We start from the raw sequence: 25257 nt of genomic DNA, 5'->3' as shown, positions 1-25257 counted from the left end.
CCTTGTAAAGGGTGAATGCACCTAGATTCAGAACTTACACTGTAGCACCTAGATTCAAAACATGCACTGTAGTGGGAGGATGCACTTAAATTCAATGATTCGATGTAGTGGAAAATGCACCTCAATTCAAAACGTAGAGTGGTGGGCAAAATGTACCCTGATCCAAAACATACTGTAGTGAAAGAATCCACCTAGATTCAAGACATACGATGTAGTGGGAAAAGTGCACCTAGAGTCAAAACACACAGCGGTGGGAAAAAATTAACCTAGATTCAAAACATTCAGTAGTAGGAAAATGCACCTAGATTCAAGACACACAACATAGTAGAAAAATGCACTTAGATTGAAAACATTCAGTGGTGAGTAAACATGGACCGATATTCAAAGCATACAGTAGTGGGAAAATGCACTGTGAGGAATTTGACCATCCGCATGAGGAGTGTGCGCTCACCTGGGCTTTTTTGAAGTTTTGTAATGAAAATGAATGATGGGAGATCATCCTCAGAAAATGTGTGGGGCTAATCCACACACATTTTCCTCTGCTCACCGAACAACAAACGCATAGTCATGTATACTCCAGGGGGACACAGCCTACAGGCGCATTCCTCCCTGTCACATTTAGCTGGAATGTGACAGCCACGGGTACATCAAAGCATCTTAGGAAGGGGAAAGGCAAAACCTTCCTCCAGCCATAACCAGCCTAATTAAAATATGAAAGGCCACATGGATCTGCCCTCTCTATTCTCTAAAGTTCCGCTGGTGGCAGCACATACAGATGAGAGTTCAATTGAAATAGGCCTGCGGTAGGCCTGAGTGCAGAACTGACAAAAGGAGGCAGGCACTAACACCTCTTTGATATGCAATCTATCAACTTGAAGCTAGCTCCGAAGGAGGTATGAAGGGCAGTGAATGGCATGTATGGGATAACTGTTAAGAGTAGGCAACTCCTGCAGGGAACCCCCTTTCAGAGAGAAGAAGTATTTGAATTGAGGGAGACAGAAGTCTGTTCTCACCACAAACTTCAAGGGAGACTTGCACTTTGATCAAGAGTCACAGAGAGCTCAATTAACCAGAGAGACAGTTTGATCCAAAAAAGACAGGAAGATGGGTGGAACTTAGTATTACAGGGTTGTCACCCATTACCTTGCCTGTTGCAAAGCACTCGGGTTATGACCTCATGCATAACCGAAATTTGTTGGTGGGGACCCAGGATTGGCTCATTATGGTAGGCTTTGCCTGCACCAATCACTAGGGCCCATTTGACTTTAAAAGAGGGCTGAGCCCCTCACTTAGCAGATCATCTGACGACTTTGAAAGGAGTAAGAAGGACTCATTAGGACCCTGGCTGAAGTACAGTCTGCCTTATATCTTCTGCCAGTGAAGGAAGGCCAGGATTTACAAGTTGGAAGCAAGATCCCTCCGCTAAACATCTCCCAGGGAACAGAGGGAGATACCGGACTCAGAGGACCAGTCCAGCGGCTCCAGAACCGGTACCCAGTCAGCACACAGCATGCCCTGCTAGGTTCTGCCAGCAAGCTGCCTAAGTGGGAAGTACCAGAGAGTCTCTGAACAAAGTTGATTCATCACATTGGTGGCAAGCGGTTGGATCAGTTGGATCCTTGCACACAGCTTAGTCACCCAATGATAAAAGTACTGTTGCAGGCAACATTTAGTCACTGTTAGGTATTAGTAAAAGTCATGGATCATGAAATAACGACTGTAAAAGGCAGCACCAAGGATGTTCTGCGCGTCTTATGTCAATAGAGGGTATTTCCCCACAGCACCAAGGTTAATAAACTTGAGTTGCTAACCAGCATCCAAGCTTGGGTAGAAATGAGGGCGGTTTGGGAGTAGACCTCAGGGGACGGGCTAGACCGGTGTACCCGAACAGACAAGACCTTCCCGAGGGGGAAAATGACAAGGACAACCGCATGAGCAGTGTTGCTCGCCAATCATCCTGCCGGGAGGCAAGTGGTGTTTCTCAACACTCTAGAGTATCAGTGAGAACAGGGGCTAGTGCGGCATCCCGCAGGTCCCAGCCCTCAGCACAGTCTCTAAGTGGCCCAGTAATTGTTCTGGCTGTTAATGAGATAGCGGCTAGAAAGCTCCTGCTCGAGGAAAGGAGACTAGATCTAGAGGAGCAGAAACAGCGGACAAGGTCACCATAGAGCTGCACAAGCTGGTGCTTGAAGAGAAGAAGGAGGCCAACAGATCCACCTCTAGCAAAAGCAGCAGAAGCAGCTCAAACCAGAGTGCCCGGGATAAGCCCCGGCAGCACATCCCAAAGACTTAGTGCAGGCTTATGAAGTGGGGAAGGACATTTTTGACTGGTTTGAAATACTCGAGCCAGTTTACAGCTACAGGAGGTGGATGAGGTACTGTGGGGTGCAGCTCTGATGAGTCGCTTACTGACACCAGGGACTGATGTAATTCTTCAGTTAACTCCATAGGAAAGGCCTGTTTATGAGAGCATGAAGGCAACCCTTCTCAGGAAGTTCTGTAAATCCCCAGAACAGTATCTCAAGAGCTTCAGAGAGCTCGGAAGGAAAAGTGGGCAAACATTTAAAGCGTTCACACACTTGTCGTTCAAATATCTGAGTGGGTGGGTGGGTGGCTGGTTACACAGTTGACACATTTTAAGGGATGTACAATTTGATTGCGTGTGAGTATGTATTGAATAATTGTGAGGTTGACCTACACCAGCATCTTGCGGATAAGACTATCACAGACCCTATGGAGCTTGCAAAGGCTGCTGACAGGTTTGTGAGTACTCAAGACCAGAAAAAAGCTCAGATGAGCACACCCAAACCGGAAGAGAAATAATGGGCAGACAAAAAAGTAAACAAGGATGGGAACGACAAAGGTCCAACGCAATCCTATTACAAGTCAGGTCCCCAAAAGAAGGAAGGGAAATCCCAAAACTCTAGTTCAGCCATGCACACAGAAAAGAAGAGTGTAGGCACCCCCAACACTGGGACACCTGCGTTCTCACCACCCAAAGGTTGTTTCATGAGTAAGGAGCTGGGCCATAGGAAAGGGGAGCCTGTTTGCAAGCCATAGTGAATGTTGGACTCGTGGAAGAGGCCATCATAAGTGTGGGCTTCCAAGAGGAGGAATTCCAACTAGGCCAGGGAGTGTCTGAATGTGGATTGGTTACACTGAGTGGGAATGGTAGGACCCAAGTTCCAAATAATATTCAACTCTACCTAGAACATGTGTATATCAATGGACACAAAACTCCTGCGGTCCGAGACACCGCGGCTAGCCTTACTACTGTCACCTGGCAGTGGGTACAGACAGGCCAGTATATTGATTGGCTTGATTTGTGCGTCAGTGGGTTTGATGGAAAGAGTAAGTGCCCCTTGGCGATAGTAGAGTCCAGCTTGTGAGGTGAAATGACTCACTGCCATGTAGCTGTGAAAGACTCCATCCCTGTCCCATGTCTGTTGTGTAGTGATCTTCCTGATCCCAAAATAGTTGCAGTGGCTACCCAATTGAGGGCCAAAGAGAGTGCCAGATTGAACACTCTGAGAGCCTTGGGGCCTGAAGTGCTTCCAGAGGGCTTGTTGGAAGGACCAGCATGGCTGGTATCCCTCAGTCCAGTTCCATAGACAACTCAGTCACCTACGCCTGCGGGAGAGGGGGTAGTTGTCACTGAGGACACTACTATGGTAGCATGGAACTCAGTGACTTCAGAGTTTCCTGGCGCAGCGCAGGAACCTGAGGTGGAGGACCAGGTGGGCGCAGATCTGAAGGGCCTGCCAAGCTGAATGAGTTTGCATCAACTGGGGGCCCAGGTCAGACTTACTTCTTCACAGCCCAGAAAGAGTGTCCCACGCTGGTGGGTCTGCGAAAGCAGGCTAAGGATGAGGCCCCTGGACTGTTCAAAGTATACTGGGAGGATGGGCTCCTGTACAGTGAGCCAAAAGACTCTTAGGGCGAGGGCACCAGGAGGTTGGTGATCCCCCAATTCCACAGAAAGTTCCTTTTGGATTTGGCTCACCAAATTCCTTTAGCGGGTCACTTGGGAGTGACTAAGATATCAGACCAGTTGTCTGCACTTTTACTGCCTGCAGTTCAGCGTAAAGATTAAGGAATTTGTCCAGTCCAGCCCAACCTGTCAAATTCCGGCAAGTCAGTTGGTGCCACAAAGGCCCCCTTAATTCCACTACCTGTGGTTGGGCGGCCTTTCGAGAGAATAGGCATGGATATTGTGGGTCCATTGGATCCTCAAACCAGCTCAGAGAACAGATACATCTTGATGGTGGTAGACCACGCCACAAGATAACCTGAGGCTGTCCCCCTGAGGAGCATCAAAGCCCCTGTGCACACGAAAGCTCTGAATGCAATATTCTCCCATGTTGGATTCCACAAGGAAGTCATTCTGACAGAGGATCACATTTCATATCAGAGTATATGAAGGCTATGTGGGAAGAGTGTAGAATCACCTACGGGTTCTCTAAATCCTTCCATTCACAAACCAATGGGCTTGTTGAGCGTTTCAACAAGACCCTGAAAGACGTGATAGGTGGCTTTGGAGAGCACCTGAGGAGAAAATGGGATATTCTCCTGCCAGTGTAGTAACGTTGCTGAAAATGTTGTGGGGGACATGACATCCGAAGAAAAGGTGCCCCAGACAAATAAATGGGGACAAAATGGTGTGCCATGAAAGTTGGGGGGACAAACACCCCCATCCCTCCTAAAATTACGCCCATGTCTCCTGCCATGCCTTCTGTTCGACTACAGGGAGGTGCCACAGAACGGAGTAGGGTTTAGCCCCTTTGAGCTTCTGGTTGGACCCACTGTATGAGGTCCACTCAGTCTAGTGAAAGAGGGATGGGAAAGCAAATCCTCATCCCCTACACGAGATGCGGTGGACTATGTACTTGGCCTTCGGTCTAGAATGGCAAAGTACATGGAACAATCGACAAAGAACCTAAAGGCCAGTCAGGAGCTGATGAAGCACTGGCACGACCAGAAGGTCACAGTGACAGTTTCTTCTCCAGGCCAGTGGGTGTGGATTATGGAGCCTGTGAAACCCAGTAACCTTCAGAACAAGTGGGCTGGCCCTAACTGCGTGCTGGAAAAGGTCAGTGAGGTGAATTATCTCATTGACATGAAAGGACCTTAACAGGTGTGCAGAGTCTTTCACGTCAACCGGGTAAAACCCCATTATAGCGGGGATTACTTGGTCATGGCATTAGTGACTGATGGAGAAACTGAGGAGGAGACTGATTCCCTCCCAGATCTCTTGCACACTGAAGCCACAGATGGGTCGGTTGAAGGTGTCAACCTTGCAACGGACCTGTCAGAACAGCAACTGACAGACTGTTGCTGTTTACTGGGACAGTTTGATGGTCTGTTTTCTCTGACTTCCGGTCGCACAGATTGGTGCACCGATGATGTGGACACTGGAGACAGTAAGCCGGTGAAGAGTAGGATTCACCGAATGTCTGATAAAGTCAGGGACACCATCAAGGAAGAAGTTTCCAAGATGCCGTCCCTAGAAGTGACAGAGCCATCCCACAGCCCCTGGGCTAGTCCGGTGGTACCGGTCCCTAAAATGACCAGTAGTGGGAAGACTGAAGTTCGCTTTTGTGTGAACTACAGGTGGCTCAATTCTATCATGAAGACAGATTCTCACCCCATGCCTCGGGCAGATGAGCTCATTGACAAGCTTGACGCTGCCAAGTACATGAGTACATTTGACCTAACGGCAGGTTATTGGCAGGTCGGTTTGAGAGATGGAGAGAGAGAGGGGGTCAGCATTACCAACCGTGGAAGGACATTATCAGTTGACTGTGATGCCCTTCGGATTGAAGAATGCCCTTGCGACTTTTCAGCAGATGGTAAACCAGGTTTTTTCATGTCTGGAAAACTTCAGTGTCGCCTATTCAGACAATGTTGCTGTCTTCAGCCACACCTGGGAGGATCATTTATCCCACCTGCAACAAGTGCTTCAGACTCTGCAGAAGGCAGGTCTGATTATCAAGACCATGAAGTGCCAGATAGCGCAGGGCACAGTGACTTACCCAGGCCACCTGGTTGGTGGAGGTAAGAAACAACCTCTCAAATGCAAAGGTACAGGCTGTGAAGGATTGTGACATCTCCATCATAAAGACATAGGTGAGAGCCTTTCTGGGTCTAACCAGGTACTACCGGTCGTTCATCAGAGGGTATGGGACCATTCCCATGCCTCTGAATGATGTAACAAGCAAGAAGATGCCAAAGAAGGTAACTTGGACCCCCGCCAGTCAAACCTCCTTTCAGGATTTAAACGATGGATTGTGCAGGGCCCCAGTTCTGAAAGTGCCAGACTATGATCAGGAGTTCATTATCCTGCGGAGATAAGCCTGCCATTCTAGCCACGTTATCAAAATTGGACAAGGAGGTTTATAATTTACTAGTATTTCCAATCCGTTCGGATCCCCTCTGGTGTATTAGAGGTGTGGGGCTGATTGATGGTTTAGAAACCGATATTGCTCCCTGGACCACTGGTGCCCCGGAAGTTTGTTTGTCACAGGCACCTAGTTTTAAAACATTCAGTGTAGTGAGAATGCACCTAGAATCATAACATATGGTGGTTGGAAAAATGTGCCTAGAATCAAAACATACAGTAGTGGTAAAATGCACCTAGATTCAAGATATACATGATAGTTTTGTAAAGTGCGCCTAGATTCATAGCATACATCGAAGAGGGAAAATACACCTAGATTCAAGACACACAGCAATGGGAAAAGGCACCTAGATTCAATACATTCAGTAGTAGAAAATACACCTAGATACAAGACATACACCGCAGTGGAAAAGTGCACCAAGATTCAAAACATTCAGTGTAGTGAAAATGCACCTAGATTCAAAGCATTCCGTAGTGAAAAAATGCACCTAGATTCAACAAACACACCGCACTGGGAAAATGCACCTATATTCGAAACATTCAGTAGTGGGAAGAGCGCACCTACATTCAAAACATACAGTAGTTGCAAAATGCACATAGATTCAAAACATTCAGTGTAGTGAAAATGCACCTAGATTCAAAACATACAGTAGGGGTGAAATGCACCTAGATTCGGGAGTGTCAGGGAAAAAACCTCAAATAAATGTGCCTTTTTAGGCGATGTTGTGGTCCCTGCCCAATAGCCCTTTGCTCATTGTCCAGCATTTCTCTCTTTCTCTCTTTGAAAGTTTCTTCACTCTTTCGCCTGGGAGTAAGAGAAGGAGAAAAGAGGAGAGGATATTGCTCCCTAAAAGGTTTACTGTACTGATACACTACACCGTTCAAGAAGCCCAGGTTCCTTCCCCATTAAGAACCAGGGCCCCTTCTGCACAGGGTCTTGCTGGGCCAGGTCGCTGGCTGTGCATCCCAAATGAGAACCTAAGCAGTCAGACATTGTGGCTGGAGATGAAACACTATTGGCTTTAAAGTTATGCACCTAAACCGCACTGTTGGTAAAGCAGTGATTTTAAGCACAATCAGGGATCCATATCCAAAGTTCAATTTTTTGAAGGCAGAGCAGCAAGTCCTAAAATAGAAAGCTACAAAGATAGTTAAGCAGGTTGAATGCCTGTTGCTCAAATGTTATATGATTAAAGCCAGCTGTACATTTCACGGCTTTTTGCAATTATTTATAATTAAGGCTTCTGGTTTTATCCCATTTATTTTTCTACCATTTCCTTCTGTATTTATCCATATTTATTTTTGTGCCTTTTTTCTGCATGTATCCACATTTATTTTTTGTCATATAAAAAGATAATTCTCAACCAGTATTTTTCTGCATTTATTGTAACAAAAAATGCATTTATTAAAGCACACATGCAGCCATATAGGAAAGAAATGTTAGCTCAATGTTTTCCATAACAAGCGGTTGCTCCTGTGACCGCTGCTGCCTTAAGATATATGCTGTCAGCAATTTGAAGAACTTTAATGCTATTTTTATGCCACTTTTACACTCTTCATGCTGCCAATCTGCAATGTGATTGGCACGCCAAGTACGAGTGACATCATAGAGAACCATACAAAAAGTCTTGTTTTTCTGTTTTTATAAATAAGTACAGATACAAAACAGATTGATTTCCGTCTGTATTTATGGGTAAAAATCAGTAAAAACGGAAAACTGGAAGCCTTATTTATAATAAATAGGTGCTGCAAAATGTGCTGTTCGGTCAGGGGATGTGTTGGTCTAGTTGCTTGCTTCATGGCGGGATTGGGGGAATTTCTGCCCCATAGGGCAAGTCAAAAGTTGGCGACCCATGAACGCAAAACTTAGTTTACCACTAACTTCTGCCAACACAGTAGACGCATTTACTTTCGAATAACATACTTGCCGACCCTACCTATTTAGGCGGTAGGATACCGGTTTTTAAGCAGTCCTACCCCCTACCGATTTATTGGCAACAAATACCGTTTTTTTGTAATGTTTTTTTTTTTTTTTGCCCACGCCATCTCAGGGGAGTCTTTCAAGGGCTCCCCCGAGCTGGTGAAGTGGGAGAAGGCACGGCATGCAGGCTTTTGATGTAAAAGGTGCCCACGGCGGCGGGCTAAATGCGCCCCTCTGCCGCGGGTGCCTTTGACAAAAGGCACCATTAGATCGCCACCACGCCAGCTCGGGGGAGTCTTTAAAGGGCTCCCTTGAGCTGGCGCAGCGGGAGAAGACGCAGCATGCAGGCTTTTTATGTAAAAGGCTCCCACGGCAGCGGGTACATGCGCCCCTCCTCCGTGGGTGCCTTTGACAAAAGGCGCCATTAGCTCCCCACCACGCTACCTGTGGGGAGTCTTTCAAGGGCTCCCCCGAGCTGGCGTGGTGGCAGAAGGCGTGGCAGGTGCCTCATTGTCAATGAATGCACCCGCGGCGGCAGGCTCATTCAATGACAATGGGCTGCTGACGCACCCTATTCCTATCATTACCTCCTCGCCTGACTATTTTTGAAAAGTTAAGATTCCTACAGATTTTTGGTCACAGAATGTTGGCATGTATGGAATGAGCAGAAACACTGTTTAAAGAAAACTGGTGCATTTAAGTTTAAGAAGCGTATTTCACTTTGGAAATGTCTTTTCTTGTTTTTTTTTCTATGAAATTGTAAGCTGGACATTTAGAAAACAATTGTGCGCCCAGCATGAGGGAAGTCTGCGTTCAGCATAGAGAGCCCCCATCTGACTGATGCCCATGACCCATCTATTCTCGTGGTGTCTGCTGGGGGCCAGAACACAAAACAGGCTGTAAGGGGCAAAGCCATTACGTGTCCAGCTAGACCAAATTTATTGTATTCATAGCTGCTGTCTAAAGTGTGTCGATTGATAGCTGTGCCTGTGACAGATGTCACCCAAGTAGTGTGTTGATACATACCTTAAGCTCAGATGGAGCTTTAGTTGATCTCGTGGTGCAATCCGATCGTCTGTGTAAAAACGACAAGCTACTCTGATATGTTCTTCTAGGTGCTATAGACAGGCTACCCTCAAAGTCCTCTAAGCGCGAATAGACCGACTATCTTATACTGTCTTCTAGACGTGGCAGACATATCTAGGGTCATAGGATTTTCTAGCACAATAGACAGGATACCCTTATAGTGTTACTCTATATCTTCTAAGTTCCATAATAGGCTACCTTCAGACATCTTCTAGTGCAGTATCAAGGATACCTGCATACATCATTATACCTGCATATATCATTATGTGTTACAACGGCTAACTTTTAGATCTCCTAACTGCAACAGATAGGTAACCATCATATATCTTTAAGTGCAATAGACACGTTAACATTATAAGGTGCAGCCCAAAGTGTCCACTCGAAGATCTGTCTGTGTGCAGTACATTGCCCACCCTTTAATCCATATAACCCTCACCGATCTTCTAAGTGAAGTGGATGTGCTAAACAACACAATCTCTTCTAGAGCAGTACCTGTGCTAGTCTTCACAGTTCTTAATGTGCAATTGTCTTTGAAGTTTTTGGTGCTTAGGTCATCTGTAAATGCTGCTTTATCTCTAAATTGGGACAGGACATGCCCGCCTCATACATCTTGTATTCACAGTATACGGGTTGTCGTCCTTGAACCTGTGATTCCAGTTTCAAGAACATTCTGAGCGCTTCATCGGTAATCACCTTAGATATTTAATAGGAGATGGCCTGCCAGTGTGGGTCCTCTAGGTGATCAACCAAAGCGAGGTGTAATATACAGGAACACAGTGCATATTTCTTGCCCTGGGGGGCTCTCCTAATACATTTCTTTGGTAAAGAGCGGACTACCATCAAACTGTTGAGAGCTTTATACAGGTAGCCTGGGCGGATCAGTCACAGAGAAGGAGGCCATATGGACAGATGTGTGCTCGTGTACACTGAGAGGTCTACGGATGGGTGTGTATGGCGGATCACCGGGAAAACAGCCAGCATCCTCCTGTGGGTGTATGTACAAGAGGCTTGTCTGTGTTTTGATGTGTGTATGGTGGGTCGCCGCGACAACCGCCTGCATCCACCTGTAGGTGTATGCACATGTGGCTTGTTGGTGATTAGATGTAAATGAGGTTGATATATGCGAATGAGGCAGTGGCAATAGAAATACAGGTGGGGAAGAAGGTTTCAGGTTGCCGTAGGTAATAGCCAGGTTTTGAGGGACTTTATAAAGGAGAGGCAGTTATCAATGCAGCGGATGTGGCGTGGAAGCAAGTTCCAGATGGCGGGGGCTTGGATGGCGAATGAGGATCCTCCCAATCTAATGGAGTTGTAATGGGGGAAATGAGGAGAAGAACAGAACTAGATTCGTAGTTACTGGTGGGTTGATAGCGTGTGAGTTTATCTTGGAGGAATTTGGGTCTGGTGTTGTGAAGGGCACAGTGAGTGATGCACATGGCTTGAAAGGTAGTCCGTCTGCCGATAGGGAGCCAGTGTAGTACTCTGACTGCAGGGTTAATATGTTCTCTTAGTGAGAGGCCAAGGTGGAGGCGGGCAATAGAGTCTTGGATTCTTTGGAGTTTCCTGAGCTGGTATGCTGGAGCGCCTAAGTAAAGGGAGTTTGCATAGTCTGTGTAGGAGAGGATGATGGCAAGGATAGCAGAGATTTGGTGTGGGTAGGTGAGGTAGGGAAGATTGATCTGAGGATGCGTAGGTGGAAGAAGCAAGTTTTTGACACAGAGTTGATGTGGTGGGCGAGATATAGATTTGAGTCCAGCGTGCATCCAAGATTTTTTACAGAAGTGGATGTTGCAGGGACAGATCCTAGGGAGTGTGGCCAGGGGATATGTTGGGGAAGGAGAGTGGATTTGCCGCATAATAGAATTTCTTTTTTCCAGGGTTGAGCAGGAGGTGGTTGGCTGTCATCCAGTGGTTGATATCAGATAGGCAGAGGGAGAGGTCCGGGTGGGGGGAGGCTGGGGACGTGGGGATCTTGGGGGTGATCTGGGTGTAGTCTACGTAGCTGTAGCAGATGAGGTCATGAGATTGGATGAGTACAGGCAGTGGGCTAAGGTAGATATTAAAGAGGAGGGGAGACAGGGAGGCTCCCTGTAGGATCCCTTCTGGCACAGGATAAGAGAGGGAGGTAAGGGGTGTAGGATAATTTGCAAGTGGTTCAGGATGAAGGAGGAGACCCATGTTAGAGCAGAGTCTTTGATTCTGAAGGAGTGTAGCCCATCTGTGAGTATGGTGTGGTCAGTGGTGTCGAAGGCACAGATAGGTCGAGAAGGATGAGTGCTGCACATCCTTCAGAGTCTGCTATTCTTTTAAAGTCATCCCAAACTGACACAAGAGAGGACTCAGTTCTTCGGTGGGGTCTGAAACCTGTTTGGGCTGGTTCATGAAGGTTGCGTGTTTCTGTGAAAATGAAGAGACAGACCTGTTTGTATGTAGTGTGGTCCAAGAGGTTGGCAATGAAGCAGGTGTTAGAAATAAGGTGGTAGTTGGGGGGAATGAGGGGGTCGAGCAGGGTTTTTTTGAAGAGTGGTTGGATGTAAAAGGTTTTGAAGGCCTTTGGGAAAATACCTGACTGGTTAATGATGGACCATGCAATGCTGCCTGCCTGCACACATTGTTGTTAGGATGTTCTTGTGAAGAGCGGAAGGACATGAGTCTACAGGGGAGCCTTTTCTCTAGAAGGCTGAGGAATTCAGGGTGTGAAATGGAGAGAAAGGGGAGAAGACCGGCATAGCAGGGGAGTGGAGGGGGGATTAGGTGAAGAACGGGAAGGGATATGGGGCATCAATGCTAATTTTGAAAGGATGGTGTGGTGTCAATCAATAGCAATATTGTGAAAGTGTTTGGACAGGTTGTCACAGAGAGATTGGGAGTTGGGTGTGAGGGGTTCAGTAGCCTGGCGTCTTGTATTCTGTCATGATTCTGTGCAGTTCCTGGCTAGGGTTGCGGGAGTTGAAGATTTGGTTCTGTTAGAAGGATTTATTGGCTTTTGATAGATTTGAGTTGGGTTGTGTACCACTTGGGGTTGGGGCCCGGTCTCTGAGATGTGCATCTCAATGGAGTGAGGGGGATGAGGGCCAATGATCGAAAGGTTCAATGGAGGGAGGACCTTCATGGCGTAAGAGTTCTAGCAGTGAGTATAGAAGGGAATTGTCTAGATCTGGGTTATGGTGGTTTTATTCCAGAGAGGGATGTTGGAGGGAGTGGCTGGAGATGGCAGGCTGGAGAGCCAGTGGAGGGAGTGTGGGGAGGTCAGGAGGGAGAAGACTATTACGGGGTGATCTGTCCAGATTAGAGGGCAGGGGGCAAGATGGATATCAGGTTTGTGGTGCTGAATACAGTGTTGAGGGTGTGGCCTGCATAGTGGGTGGGGAGAGATTTGGATTGTATCAGGTTTAGGGCTTCTAGGTTATCGGTAATAGAGCGGATGATGGGGTTGGAGGGATTATCGAACCAGATGTTGAAGTCTCCTAATATGGTGAGAGAAGGATGGTGATTTAAGGTGGTTGATCAGGCGTCACTGAGGGGGTCTACAAAATTCCTGTTTTAGCCAGTGGGTCTGTAAAGGAATAGAAATCTGTGTGTGATAGAAGGGGTGCTAAAACTTTACTAGCATTGATTCACAATCACTGCTTCAGGCTAAGTTATCCTTAGATAGAACTGGGAGCTGGTGGTTGTGGAGCATGGTCAGCCCTCCTCCTCTGCTGGATCTATTCTGTACACTCACGTTGTACCCTGGGGGGAAGGTCTCATGTGCAATAGGTTTGTAGTCATCAGCGAACCAGGTCTCTGTGATGAAGAGGATGGCCATGTTTTCATTGGCAATAAAGTCAAAGATGTTAAATGTGTTTATGGAGACAGACCTGGTGTTGATGAGCATGCAGGAGAGCAAATTTGGTTTCCGGGGGGAGTGTGTTCAGAATGAAAGCTGGTGTTGGTGTGTGTGTCAGGGGAAAAGAGCAGTGAATGGGAGGGTCTGACTGGGCTGTTGTCGTGCAGTGTGTTGTTGTGGGACAGGAGGAGGATAGGGGAGTAAGGACCAGGGATTTGGCAGAGGAAAGGGTGGAGGTTCAGAGGAGAGCAAAGGGAAAGGTGGGCAACTGGTGTGGCATGGGGGATTTGGGGGAGAGGGGAAGAGAGTTAGGGCAGGGTTGGGGGTGGGAGGGGAGAGTTGGGTGGAATAGGGAGGGGGCAAATTTGGATCTCAGATGGAGAAGAGGAGAAAAGCAGGGCTGGATGTTCCTGAGTTGTTAATAAATATAAAGCGCAACTTTCCCCCAGAGGCATCTTTGCACTAACTGCAATCAGAAAAGGACTACCAAAAGAAACCACCAGAATAAAACAAAATAGGTGGATGGGATGAGACTATAGCCCTTTTAGGGGATTTTGGGGACCAGAGAGGTGTGGGTGAGAGTGGGAGGGGCTGTTGAGATTGGTGTGTTGGCCCGGGTGGCCCTTGCTGCACTTAGTGATGAGAAGTGTGGGTTAGTGAGGGGTGGGGGAGGTAGTGAGGGAGATGTGGGTAGAAGGAGAATCAGAGAAAATGTTGGTGTGTGAGTGTGTGGAAGTAGTTGGGTGGGGGGCTGGAGAGGAGAGATGGGAGAGTGACTGGAGGGGCGGAGGTTTTTGATTCTAGCTTGTCAACATGCAGCTCTGATTTGGGAGTAGCGAGATGTATATAGAGGGTGGATGGGTGGGTATCAGGGGGATGGGATTTTGGGAGTAGGTGAGCGTTGAACTGGGTGTGGTAAAGGGCGAGAGGGGACTGCGTGCATGATGTGGAGGATGTGGAGGACAGTGGAGGGTGGGTGGAAGAAGAGGGGAGAGGTTGGCTGGGTAGGTCATTATTTAGGGTTCTGGAGCGCCGGCGTGCAGCTCAGATCAGGGCGGTGTGTGGCATTCATACAAAAACCTTGTAAAGGGTGAATGCACCTAGATTCAGAACTTACACTGTAGCACCTAGATTCAAAACATGCACTGTAGTGGGAGGATGCACTTAAATTCATTGATTCGATGTAGTGGAAAATGCACCTCAATTCAAAACGTAGAGTGGTGGGCAAAATGTACCCTGATCCAAAACATACTGTAGTGAAAGAATCCACCTAGATTCAAGACATACGATGTAGTGGGAAAAGTGCACCTAGAGTCAAAACACACAGCGGTGGGAAACAATTAACCTAGATTCAAAACATTCAGTAGTAGGAAAATGCACCTAGATTCAAGACACACAACATAGTAGAAAAATGCACTTAGATTGAAAACATTCAGTGGTGAGTAAACATGGACCGATATTCAAAGCATACAGTAGTGGGAAAATGCACTGTGAGGAATTTGACCATCCGCATGAGGAGTGTGCGCTCACCTGTGTTTTTTTGAAGTTTTGTAATGAAAATGAATGATGGGAGATCATCCTCAGAAAATGTGTGGGGCTAATCCACACACATTTTCCTCTGCTCACCGAACAACAAACGCATAGTCATGTATACTCCAGGGGGACACAGCCTACAGGCGCATTCCTCCCTGTCACATTTAGCTGGAATGTGACAGCCACGGGTACATCAAAGCATCTTAGGAAGGGGAAAGGCAAAACCTTCCTCCAGCCATAACCAGCCTAATTAAAATAAATATGAAAGGCCACATGGATCTGCCCTCTCTATTCTCTAAAGTTCCGCTGGTGGCAGCACATACTGATGAGAGTTCGATTGAAACAGGCCTGCGGTAGGCCTGAGTGCAGAACTGACAAAAGGAGGCAGGCACTAACACCTCTTTGATATGCAATCTGTCAACTTGAAGCTAGCTCCGAAGGAGGTATGAAGGGCAGTGAATGGCATGTATGGGATAACTGTTAAGAGTAGGCAACTCCTGCAGGGAACCCCCTTTCAGAGAGAAGTATTTGAATTGAGGGAGACAGAAGTCTGTTCTCACCACAAACTTCAAGGGAGACTTGCACTTTGATCAGGAGTCACAGAGAGCTCAATTAACCAGAGAGACAGTTTGATCCAAAAAAGACAGGAAGATCGGTGGAACTTAGTATTACAGGGTTGTCACCCATTACCTTGCCTGTTGCAAAGCACTCGGGTTATGACCTCATGCATAACAGAAGATTGTTGGTGGGGACCCAGGATTGGCTCATTATGGTAGGCTTTGCCTGCACCAATCACTAGGGCCCATTTGACTTTAAAAGAGGGCTGAGCCCCTCACTTAGCAGATCATCTGACGACTTTGAAAGGAGTAAGAAGGACAGATTAGGACCCTGGCTGAAGTACAGTCTGCCTTATATCTTCTGCTAGTGAAGGAAGGCCAGGATTTACAAGTTGGAAGCAAGATCCCTCCGCTAAACATCTCCCAGGGAACAGAGGGAGATACCGGACTCAGAGGATCAGTCCAGTGGCTCCAGAACTGGTACCCAGTCAGCACACAGCATGCCCTGCTAGGTTCTGCCAGCAAGCTGCCTAAGTGGGAAGTGCCAGAGAGTCTCTGAACAAAGTTGATTCATCACATTGGTGGCAAGCGGTTGGATCAGTTGGATCCTTGCACACAGCTTAGTCACCCAATGATAAAAGTACTGTTGCAGGCAACATTTAGTCACTGTTAGGTATTAGTAAAAGTCATGGATCTTGACATAACGACTGTAAAAGGCAGGACCAAGGATGTTCTGCGTGTCTTATGTCAATAGAGGGTATTTCCCCACAGCACCAATGTTAATAAACTTGAGTTGCTGACCAGCATCCAAGCTTGGGTAGAAGTGAGGGCGGTTTGGGAGTAGACCCCAGGGGACGGGCTAGACCGGTGTACCCGAACAGACAAGACCTTCCCGAGGGGGAAAATGACAAGGACAACCGCATGAGCAGTGTTGCTCGCCAATCATCCTGCCGGGAGGCAAGTGGTGTTTCTCAACACTCTAGAGTATCAGTGAGAACAGGGGCTAGTGCGGCATCCCGCAGGTCCCAGCCCTCAGCACAGTCTCTAAGTGGCCCAGTAATTGTTTTGGCTGTTAATGAGATAGCGGCTAGAAAACTCCTGCTCGAGGAACGGAGACTAGATCTAGAGGAGCAGAAACAGCGGGACAAGGTCACCATAGAGCTGCACAAGCTGGTGCTTGAAGAGAAGAAGGAGGCCAACAGATCCACCTCTAGCAAAAGCAGCAGAAGCAGCTCAAACCAGAGTGCCCGGGATAAGCCCCGGAAGCACATCCCAAAGACTTAGTGCAGGCTTATGAAGTGGGGAAGGACATTTTTGACTGGTTTGAAATACTCGAGCCAGTTTACAGCTACAGGAGGTGGATGAGGTACTGTGGGGTGCAGCTCTGATGAGTCGCTTACTGACACCAGGGACTGATTTAATTCTTCAGTTGACTCCATAGGAAAGGCCCGTTTATGAGAGCATGAAGGCAACCCTTCTCAGGAAGTTCTGTAAAACCCCAGAACAGTATCTCAAGAGCTTCAGAGAGCTCGGAAGGAAAAGTGGGCAAACATTTAAAACGTTCACACACTTGTCGTTCAAATATCTGAGTGGGTGGGTGGGTGGCTGGTTACACAGTTGACACATTTTAAGGGATGTACAATTTGATTGCGTGTGAGTATGTATTGAATAATTGTGAGGTTGACCTACACCAGCATCTTGCAGATAAGACTATCACAGACCCTATGGAGCTTGCAAAGGCTGCTGACAGGTTTGTGAGTACTCAAGACCAGAAAAAGCTCAGATGAGCACACCCAAACCGGAAGAGAAATAATCGGCAGACAAAAAAGTAAACAAGGATGGGAACGACAAAGGTCCAACGCAATCCTATTACAAGTCAGGTCCCCAAAAGAAGGAAGGGAAATCCCAAAACTCTAGTTCAGCCATGCACACAGAAAAGAAGAGCGTAGGCACCCCCAACACTGGGACACCTGCGTTCTCACCACCCAAAGGTTGTTTCATGAGTAAGGAGCTGGGCCATAGGAAAGGGGAGCATGTTTGCAAGCCATAGTGAATGTTGGACTCGTGGAAGAGGCCATCATAAGTGTGGGCTTCCAAGAGGAGGAATTCCAACTAGGCCAGGGAGTGGCTGAATGTGGATTGGTTACACTGAGTGGGAATGGTACCGGGTCTCCAGGAGAGACCCCAGTTCCAAATAATATTCAACTCTACCTAGAACATGTGTATATCAATGGACACAAAACTCCTGCGGTCCGAGACACCGCGGCTAGCCTTACTACTGTCACCTGGCAGTGGGTACAGCCAGGCCAGTATATTGATTGGCTTGATTTGTGCGTCAGTGGGTTTGATGGAAAGAGTAAGTGCCCCTTGGCGATAGTAGAGTCCAGCTGGTGAGGTGAAACGACCCACTGCCATGTAGCTGTGAAAGACTCCATCCCTGTCCCATGTCTGTTGTGTAGTGATCTTCCTGATCCCAAAATAGTTGCAGTGGCTACCCAATTGAGGGCCAAAGCAAGTGCCAGATTGAACACTCTGAGAGCCTTGGGGCCTGAAGTGCTTCCAGAGGGCTTGTTGGAAGGACCAGCATGGCCGGTATCCCTCAGTCCAGTTCCATAGACAACTCAGTCACCTACGCCTGCGGGAGAGGGGGTAGTTGTCACTGAGGACACTACTTTGGTAGCATGGAACTCAGTGACTTCAGAGTTTCCTGGCGCAGCGCAGGAACCTGAGGTGGAGGACCAGGTGGGCGCAGATCTGAAGGGCCTGCCAAGCTGAATGAGTTTGCATCAACTGGGGGCCCACGTCAGACTTACTTCTTCACAGCCCAAAAAGAGTGTCCCACGCTGGTGGGTCTGCGAAAGCAGGCTAAGGACGAGGCCCCTGGACTGTTCAAAGTGTACTGGGAGGATGGGCTCCTGTACAGTGAGCCAAAAGACTCTTAGGGCGAGGGCACCAGGAGGTTGGTGATCCCCCAATTCCACAGAAAGTTCCTTTTGGATTTGGCTCACCAAATTCCTTTAGCGGGTCACTTGGGAGTGACTAAGATATCAGACCAGTTGTCTGCACTTTTACTGCCTGCAGTTCAGTGTAAAGATTAAGGAATTTGTCCAGTCCAGCCCAACCTGTCAAATTCCGGCAAGTCAGTTGGTGCCACAAAGGCCCCCTTAATTCCACTACCTGTGGTTGGGCGGCCTTTCGTGAGAATAGGCATGGATATTGTGGGTCCATTGGATCCTCAAACCAGCTCAGAGAACAGATACATCTTGATGGTGGTAGACCACGCCACAAGATAACCTGAGGCTGTCCCCCTAAGGAGCATCAAAGCCCTTGCGCACACGAAAGCTCTGAATGCGATATTCTCCCATGTTGGATTCCACAAGGAAGTCATTCTGACAGAGGATCACATTTCATATCAGCGTATATGAAGGCTATGTGGGAAGAGTGTAGAATCACCTACGGGTTCTCTACATCCTTCCATTCACAAACCAATGGGCTTGTTGAGCGTTTCAACAAGACCCTGAAAGACGCGATAGGTGGCTTTGGAGAGCACCTGAGGAGAAAATGGGATATTCTCCTGCCAGTGTAGTAACGTTGCTGAAAATGTTGTGGGGGACATGACATCTGAAGAAAAGGTGCCCCAGACAAATAAATGGGGACAAAATGGTGTGCCATGAAAGTTGGGGGGACAAACACCCCCATCCCTCCTAAAATTACGCCCATGTCTCCTGCCATGCCTTCTGTTCGACTACAGGGAGGTTCCACAGAACGGAGTAGGGTTTAGCCCCTTTGAGCTTCTGGTTGGACCCACTGTATGAGGTCCACTCGGAATAGTGAAAGAGGGATGGGAAAGTAAATCCTCATCCCCTACAAGAGATGCGGTGAACTATGTACTTGGCCTTCGGTCTAGAATGGCAAAGTACATGGAACAATCGACAAAGAACCTAAAGGCCAGTCAGGAGCTGATGAAGCACTGGCACGACCAGAAGGTCACAGTGACAGTTTATTCTCCAGGCCAGTGGGTGTGGATTATGGAGCCTGCGAAACCCAGTAACCTTCAGAACAAGTGGGCTGGCCCTAACTGCGTGCTGGAAAAGGTCAGTGAGGTGAATTATCTCATTGACATGAAAGGACCTTAACAGGTGTGCAGAGTCTTTCACGTCAACCGGGTAAAACCCCATTATAGCGGGGATTACTTGGTCATGGCATTAGTGACTGATGGAGAGACTGAGGAGGAGACTGATTCCCTCCCAGACCTCTTGCACACTGAAGCCACAGATGGGTCGGTTGAAGGTGTCAACCTTGCAACGGACCTGTCAGAACAGCAACTGACAGACTGTTGCTGTTTACTGGGACAGTTTGATGGTCTGTTTTCTCTGACTTCCGGTCGCACAGATTGGTGCACCCATGATGTGGACACTGGAGACAGTAAGCTGGTGAAGAGTAGGATTCACTGAATGTCTGATAAAGTCAGGGACACCATCAAGGAAGAAGTTTCCAAGATGCCGTCCCTAGAAGTGACAGAGCCATCCCACAGCCCCTGGGCTAGTCCGGTGGTACCGGTCCCTAAAATGACCAGTAGTGGGAAGACTGAAGTTCACTTTTGTGTGAACTACAGGTGGCTCAATTCTATCATGAAGACAGATTCTCACCCCATGCCTCGGGCAGATGAGCTCATTGACAAGCTTGACGCTGCCAAGTACATGAGTACATTTGACCTCACGGCAGGTTATTGGCAGGTCGGTTTGACAGATGGAGTGAGAGAGGGGGTCAGCATTCTCAACCGTGGAAGGACATTATCAGTTGACTGTGATGCCCTTCGGATTGAAGAATGCCCTTGCGACTTTTCAGCAGATGGTAAACCAGGTTTTTTCATGTCTGGAAAACTTCAGTGTTGCCTATTCAGACAACGTTGCTGTCTTCAGCCACACCTGGGAGGATCATTTATCCCACCTGAAACAAGTGCTTCAGACTCTGCAGAATGCAGGTCTGATTATCAAGACCATGAAGTGCCAGATAGCGCAGGGCACAGTGACTTACCCAGGCCACCTGGTTGGTGGAGGTAAGAAACAACCTCTCGAAAGCAAAGGTACAGGCTGTGAAGGATTGTGACATCTCCATCATACAGACATAGGTGAGAGCCTTTCTGGGTCTAACCAGGTACTACCGGTCGTTCATCAGAGAGTATGGGACCATTGCCATGCCTCTGAATGATGTAACAAGCAAGAAGATGCCAAAGAAGGTAACTTGGACCCCCGCCAGTCAAACCTCCTTTCAGGATTTAAACGATGGATTGTGCAGGGCCCCAGTTCTGAAAGTGCCAGACTATGATCAGGAGTTCATTATCCTGCAGAGATAAGCCTGCCATTCTAGCCACGTTATCAAAATTGGACAAGGAGGTTTATAATTTACTAGTATTTCCAATCCGTTCGGATCCCCTCTGCTGTATTAGAGGTGTGGGGCTGATTGATGGTTTAGAAACCGATATTGCTCCCTGGACCACTGGTGCCCCAGAAGTTTGTTTGTCACAGGCACCTAGTTTTAAAACATTCAGTGTAGTGAGAATGCACCTAGAATCATAACATACGGTGGTTGGAAAAATGTGCCTAGAATCAAAACATACAGTCGTGGTAAAATGCACCTAGATTCGAGATATACATGATAGTTTTGTAAAGTGCGCCTAGATTCATAGCATACATCGAAGAGGGAAAATACACCTAGATTCAAGACACACAGCAATGGGAAAAGGCACCTAGATTCAATACATTCAGTAGTAGAAAATGCACCTAGATACAAGACATACACCGCAGTGGAAAAGTGCACCAAGATTCAAAACATTCAGTGTAGTGAAAATGCACCTAGATTCAAAGCATTCCGTAGTGGAAAAATGCACCTAGATTCAACAAACACACCGCACTGGGAAAATGCACCTATATTCGAAACATTCAGTAGTAGGAAGAGTGCACCTACATTCAAAACATACAGTAGTTGCAAAATGCACATAGATTCAAAACATTCAGTGTAGTGAAAATGCACCTAGATTCAAAACATACAGTAGGGGTGAAATGCACCTAGATTCGGGAGTGTCAGGGAAAAAACCTCAAATAAATGTGCCTTTTTAGACGATGTTGTGGTCCCTGCCCAGTAGCCCTTTGCTCATTGTCCAGCATTTCTCTCTTTCTCTCTTTGAAAGTTGCTTCACTCTTTCGCCTGGGAGTAAGAGAAGGAGAAAAGAGGAGAGGATATTGCTCCCTAAAAGGTTTACTGTACTGAGACACTACACCGTTCAAGAAGCCCTGGTTCCTTCCTCATTAAGAACCAGGGCCCCTTCTGCACAGGGTCTTGCTGGGCCAGGTCGCTGGCTGTGCATCCCAAATGAGAACCTAAGCAGTCAGTCATTGTGGCTGGAGATGAAACACTATTGGCTTTAAAGTTATGCACCTATACCGCACTGTTGGTAATGCAGTGATTTTAAGCACAATCAGGGATCCATATCCAAAGTTGAATTCTTTGAAGGCAGAGCAGCAAGTCCTAAAATAGAAAGCTACCAAGATAGTTAAGCAGGTTGAATGCCTGTTGCTCAAATGTTATATGATTAAAGCCAGCTGTACATTTCACGGCTTTTTGCAATTATTTATAATTAAGGCTTCTGGTTTCATCCCATTTATTTTTCTACCATTTCCTTCTGTATTTATCCATATTTATTTTTGTGCCTTTTTTCTGCATGTATCCACATTTATTTTTTGTCATATAAAAAGATAATTCTCAACCAGTATTTTTCTGCATTTATTGTAACAAAAAATGCATTTATTAAAGCACACATGCAGCCATATAGGAAAAAAATGTTAGCTCGATGTTTTCCATAACAAGCGGTTGCTCCTGTGACCGCTGCTGCCTTAAGATATATGCTGTCAGCAATTTGAAGCACTTTAATGCTATTTTTATGCCACTTTTACACTCTTCATGCTGCCAACATGCAATGTGATTGCCACGCGAAGTACGAGTGACATCATAGAGAACCATACAAAAAGTCTTGTTTTTCTGTTTTTATAAATAAGTACAGATACAAAACAGATTGATTTCCGTCTGTATTTATGGGTAAAAATCAGTAAAAACGGAAAACTGGAAGCCTTATTTATAATAAATAGGTGCTGCAAAATGTGCTGTTCGGTCAGGGGATGTGTTGGTCTAGTTGCTTGCTTCATGGCGGGATTGGGGGAATTTCTGCCCCATAGGGCAAGTCAAAAGTTGGCGACCCATGAACGCAAAACTTAGTTTACCACTAACTTCTGCCAACACAGTAGACGCATTTACTTTCGAATAACATACTTGCCGACCCTACCTATTTAGGCGGTAGGATACCGTTTTTTAAGCAGTCCTGCCACCTACCGATTTATTGGCAACAAATACCGTTTTTTTGTAATGTTTTTTTTTTTTTGCCCACGCCAGCTCAGGGGAGTCTTTCAAGGGCTCCCCCGAGCTGGTGTCAGGGGAGTCTTTCAAGGGCTCCCCCGAGCTGGTGTAGTGGGAGAAGGCACGGCATGCAGGCTTTTGATGTAAAAGGTGCCCACGGCGGCGGGCTAAATGCGCCCCTCTGCCGCGGGTGCCTTTGACAAAAGGCACCATTAGATCGCCACCACGCCAGCTCGGGGGAGTCTTTAAAGGGCTCCCTTGAGCTGGCGCAGCGGGAGAAGACGCAGCATGCAGGCTTTTTATGTAAAAGGCTCCCACGGCAGCGGGTACATGCGCCCCTCCTCCGTGGGTGCCTTTGACAAAAGGCGCCATTAGCTCCCCACCACGCCACCTGTGGGGAGTCTTTCAAGGGCTCCCCCGAGCTGGCGTGGTGGCAGAAGGCGTGGCAGGTGCCTCATTGTCAATGAATGCACCCGCGGCGGCAGGCTCATTCAATGACAATGGGCTGCTGACGCACCCTATTCCTATCATTACCTCCTCGCCTGACTATTTTTGAAACATTAAGATTCCTACAGATTTTTGGTCACAGAATGTTGGCATGTATGGAATGAGCAGAAACACTGTTTAAAGAAAACTGGTGCATTTAAGTTTAAGAAGCGTATTTCACTTTGGAAATGTCTTTTCTTGTTTTTTTTTCTATGAAATTGTAAGCTGGACATTTAGAAAACAATTGTGCGCCCAGCATGAGGGAAGTCTGCGTTCAGCATAGAGAGCCCCCATCTGACTGATGCCCATGACCCATCTATTCTCGTGGTGTCTGCTGGGGGCCAGAACACAAAACAGGCTCAGCAAACAAAGGGATTGTACATGTCCCCTTTAAGACGCCTGAAAGGGTTCTTTGCTAATGGGGGAGCCGCAATTAGAGGGGCCTCTGTGTCCCGCCCCTGCCCAGGGATAACTAAGGTGATGTACAGTACATGCGGTTAGGGTGCGCCTTGGAAAAGCATATAGTGTGAATTAAATAATATCCACAGACACGCAATTTAGTCACATTACACCCAGTGAACACATGATCAGCCAATGTAGCTGGACTGAGCCCGATATGCACTTTAGTCACGTGACGTCAACACACATGTTCTTAGCATTCCATGGTAGAAATCTATTGTTAACAAACTTCCCAATGTTATTTATTCTCTGACCAAAGTGCGTGAAGCAAAGTGGCCGCGGCAAATGCCAGGACAAGATCTCCTCCGGATATATCCACTGTACCTTTAAGACAGAAAAATACACAGTCAAAGAAACTGCTGACAGTGGCTGCGCCGACGCACACGCGCTGCCGCGTACGCCGTCCCAGGAAGGGAGCAGCCATTCCTCACTGACAGAAACACGTCCCCTAGTGCAGCGCTAGGAGCAGCGCCCTCAGGGGGCTAAGCATAAACGCCGAGTATGCTGAGATAGGGGGGCGCTCAGGGGGCCACTGTGTTGAACTCGCAGGGGAACGTTGGATATATGCAAGCTTGCACCGTGACTCTCGAAGAGCAAGCCTCGTCCCGAATGTCAACAAAAAGGAGCCATTCTGAAATTCAAAACGAGTCAAAGAGAAATCCAGCCAACGGTGTAATATATATGTATAATTACACACGAAAATTCAAATGACTTCCCTAAGCGATTTGTATCTTGATAACGGAAATGTAAAAGGCGCAGGAATAGTCTGATTGAAAATGTATATTTCTAAATGTGATGCAAACACGTACATTGAAGAAGGTATGTCCCTAATTAAAATCGTTTATCTTGCATTTGTATAGCGCCGCCTGTTATAGTTTATGGTGTGAAGCGCTTTTGCCTGTCAGAGAGGCAAAGGAGTAGTATGATAGAACATTCAGTAGTGGTAGGGAGGAGCAATGCCGTGTGGATAGTTGGGATGAGGGCAAGGGATAGATGAGAAGCACAGGAAGGCATGAGAAGGAAAAGGTAGAGAAGCTGTATGTGCAACTGGAGCGCATTTATCGTGGGGCTCAACTGTATTCTATTTGTGATGGGAAATCCACTCAAGCAGTTTCACAGTTGATTTGTGCCCAATCAACTTAATTGTTCCATGGGAGATCAGGAGTCTATCCCTTTAAGGCCATACACTCCTCAAAAGCATGCCCCCCCTACCAGGTTGAAAAGGGCAGACCCATCCAGAGGCTTCCCCCTCTGGCTATGTGTCCTTGTGATCACTTTCAAACTCATTGGGGTAATATTCTGTGGGTATCTCTCAGAATTCTGCACTGGGTTGGGCTAGGCAGGCTTTATCCCCAGAATCTTATGTAGACTGTTTCTAGTTACTTTAGTCTTCTTTCATCCCTCCTGGGACTTGGGAGCCTTCTCAGTTTGTGTTGAACCGATTCCTCAGACCATGTGTGCTCTCGCTCCTTACACAACTCAACAGAAGAGGGGTGTTACATTTTTCTGACCAGAGGAGAAGGTTGATTAGAGGGTGGGTTACTTACCCAGGAGTTATGTTGGTATGAGTGTTGATTCC

The sequence above is a fragment of the Ambystoma mexicanum genome, chromosome 13 (assembly GCF_040938575.1).
Source record: "Ambystoma mexicanum isolate Mex_15411 chromosome 13, UKY_AmexF1_1, whole genome shotgun sequence".
Classification (NCBI taxonomy): domain Eukaryota; kingdom Metazoa; phylum Chordata; class Amphibia; order Caudata; family Ambystomatidae; genus Ambystoma; species Ambystoma mexicanum.
The sequence above is the reverse complement of the archived record's forward strand: the minus strand, read 5'-3'. Positions refer to the sequence as shown.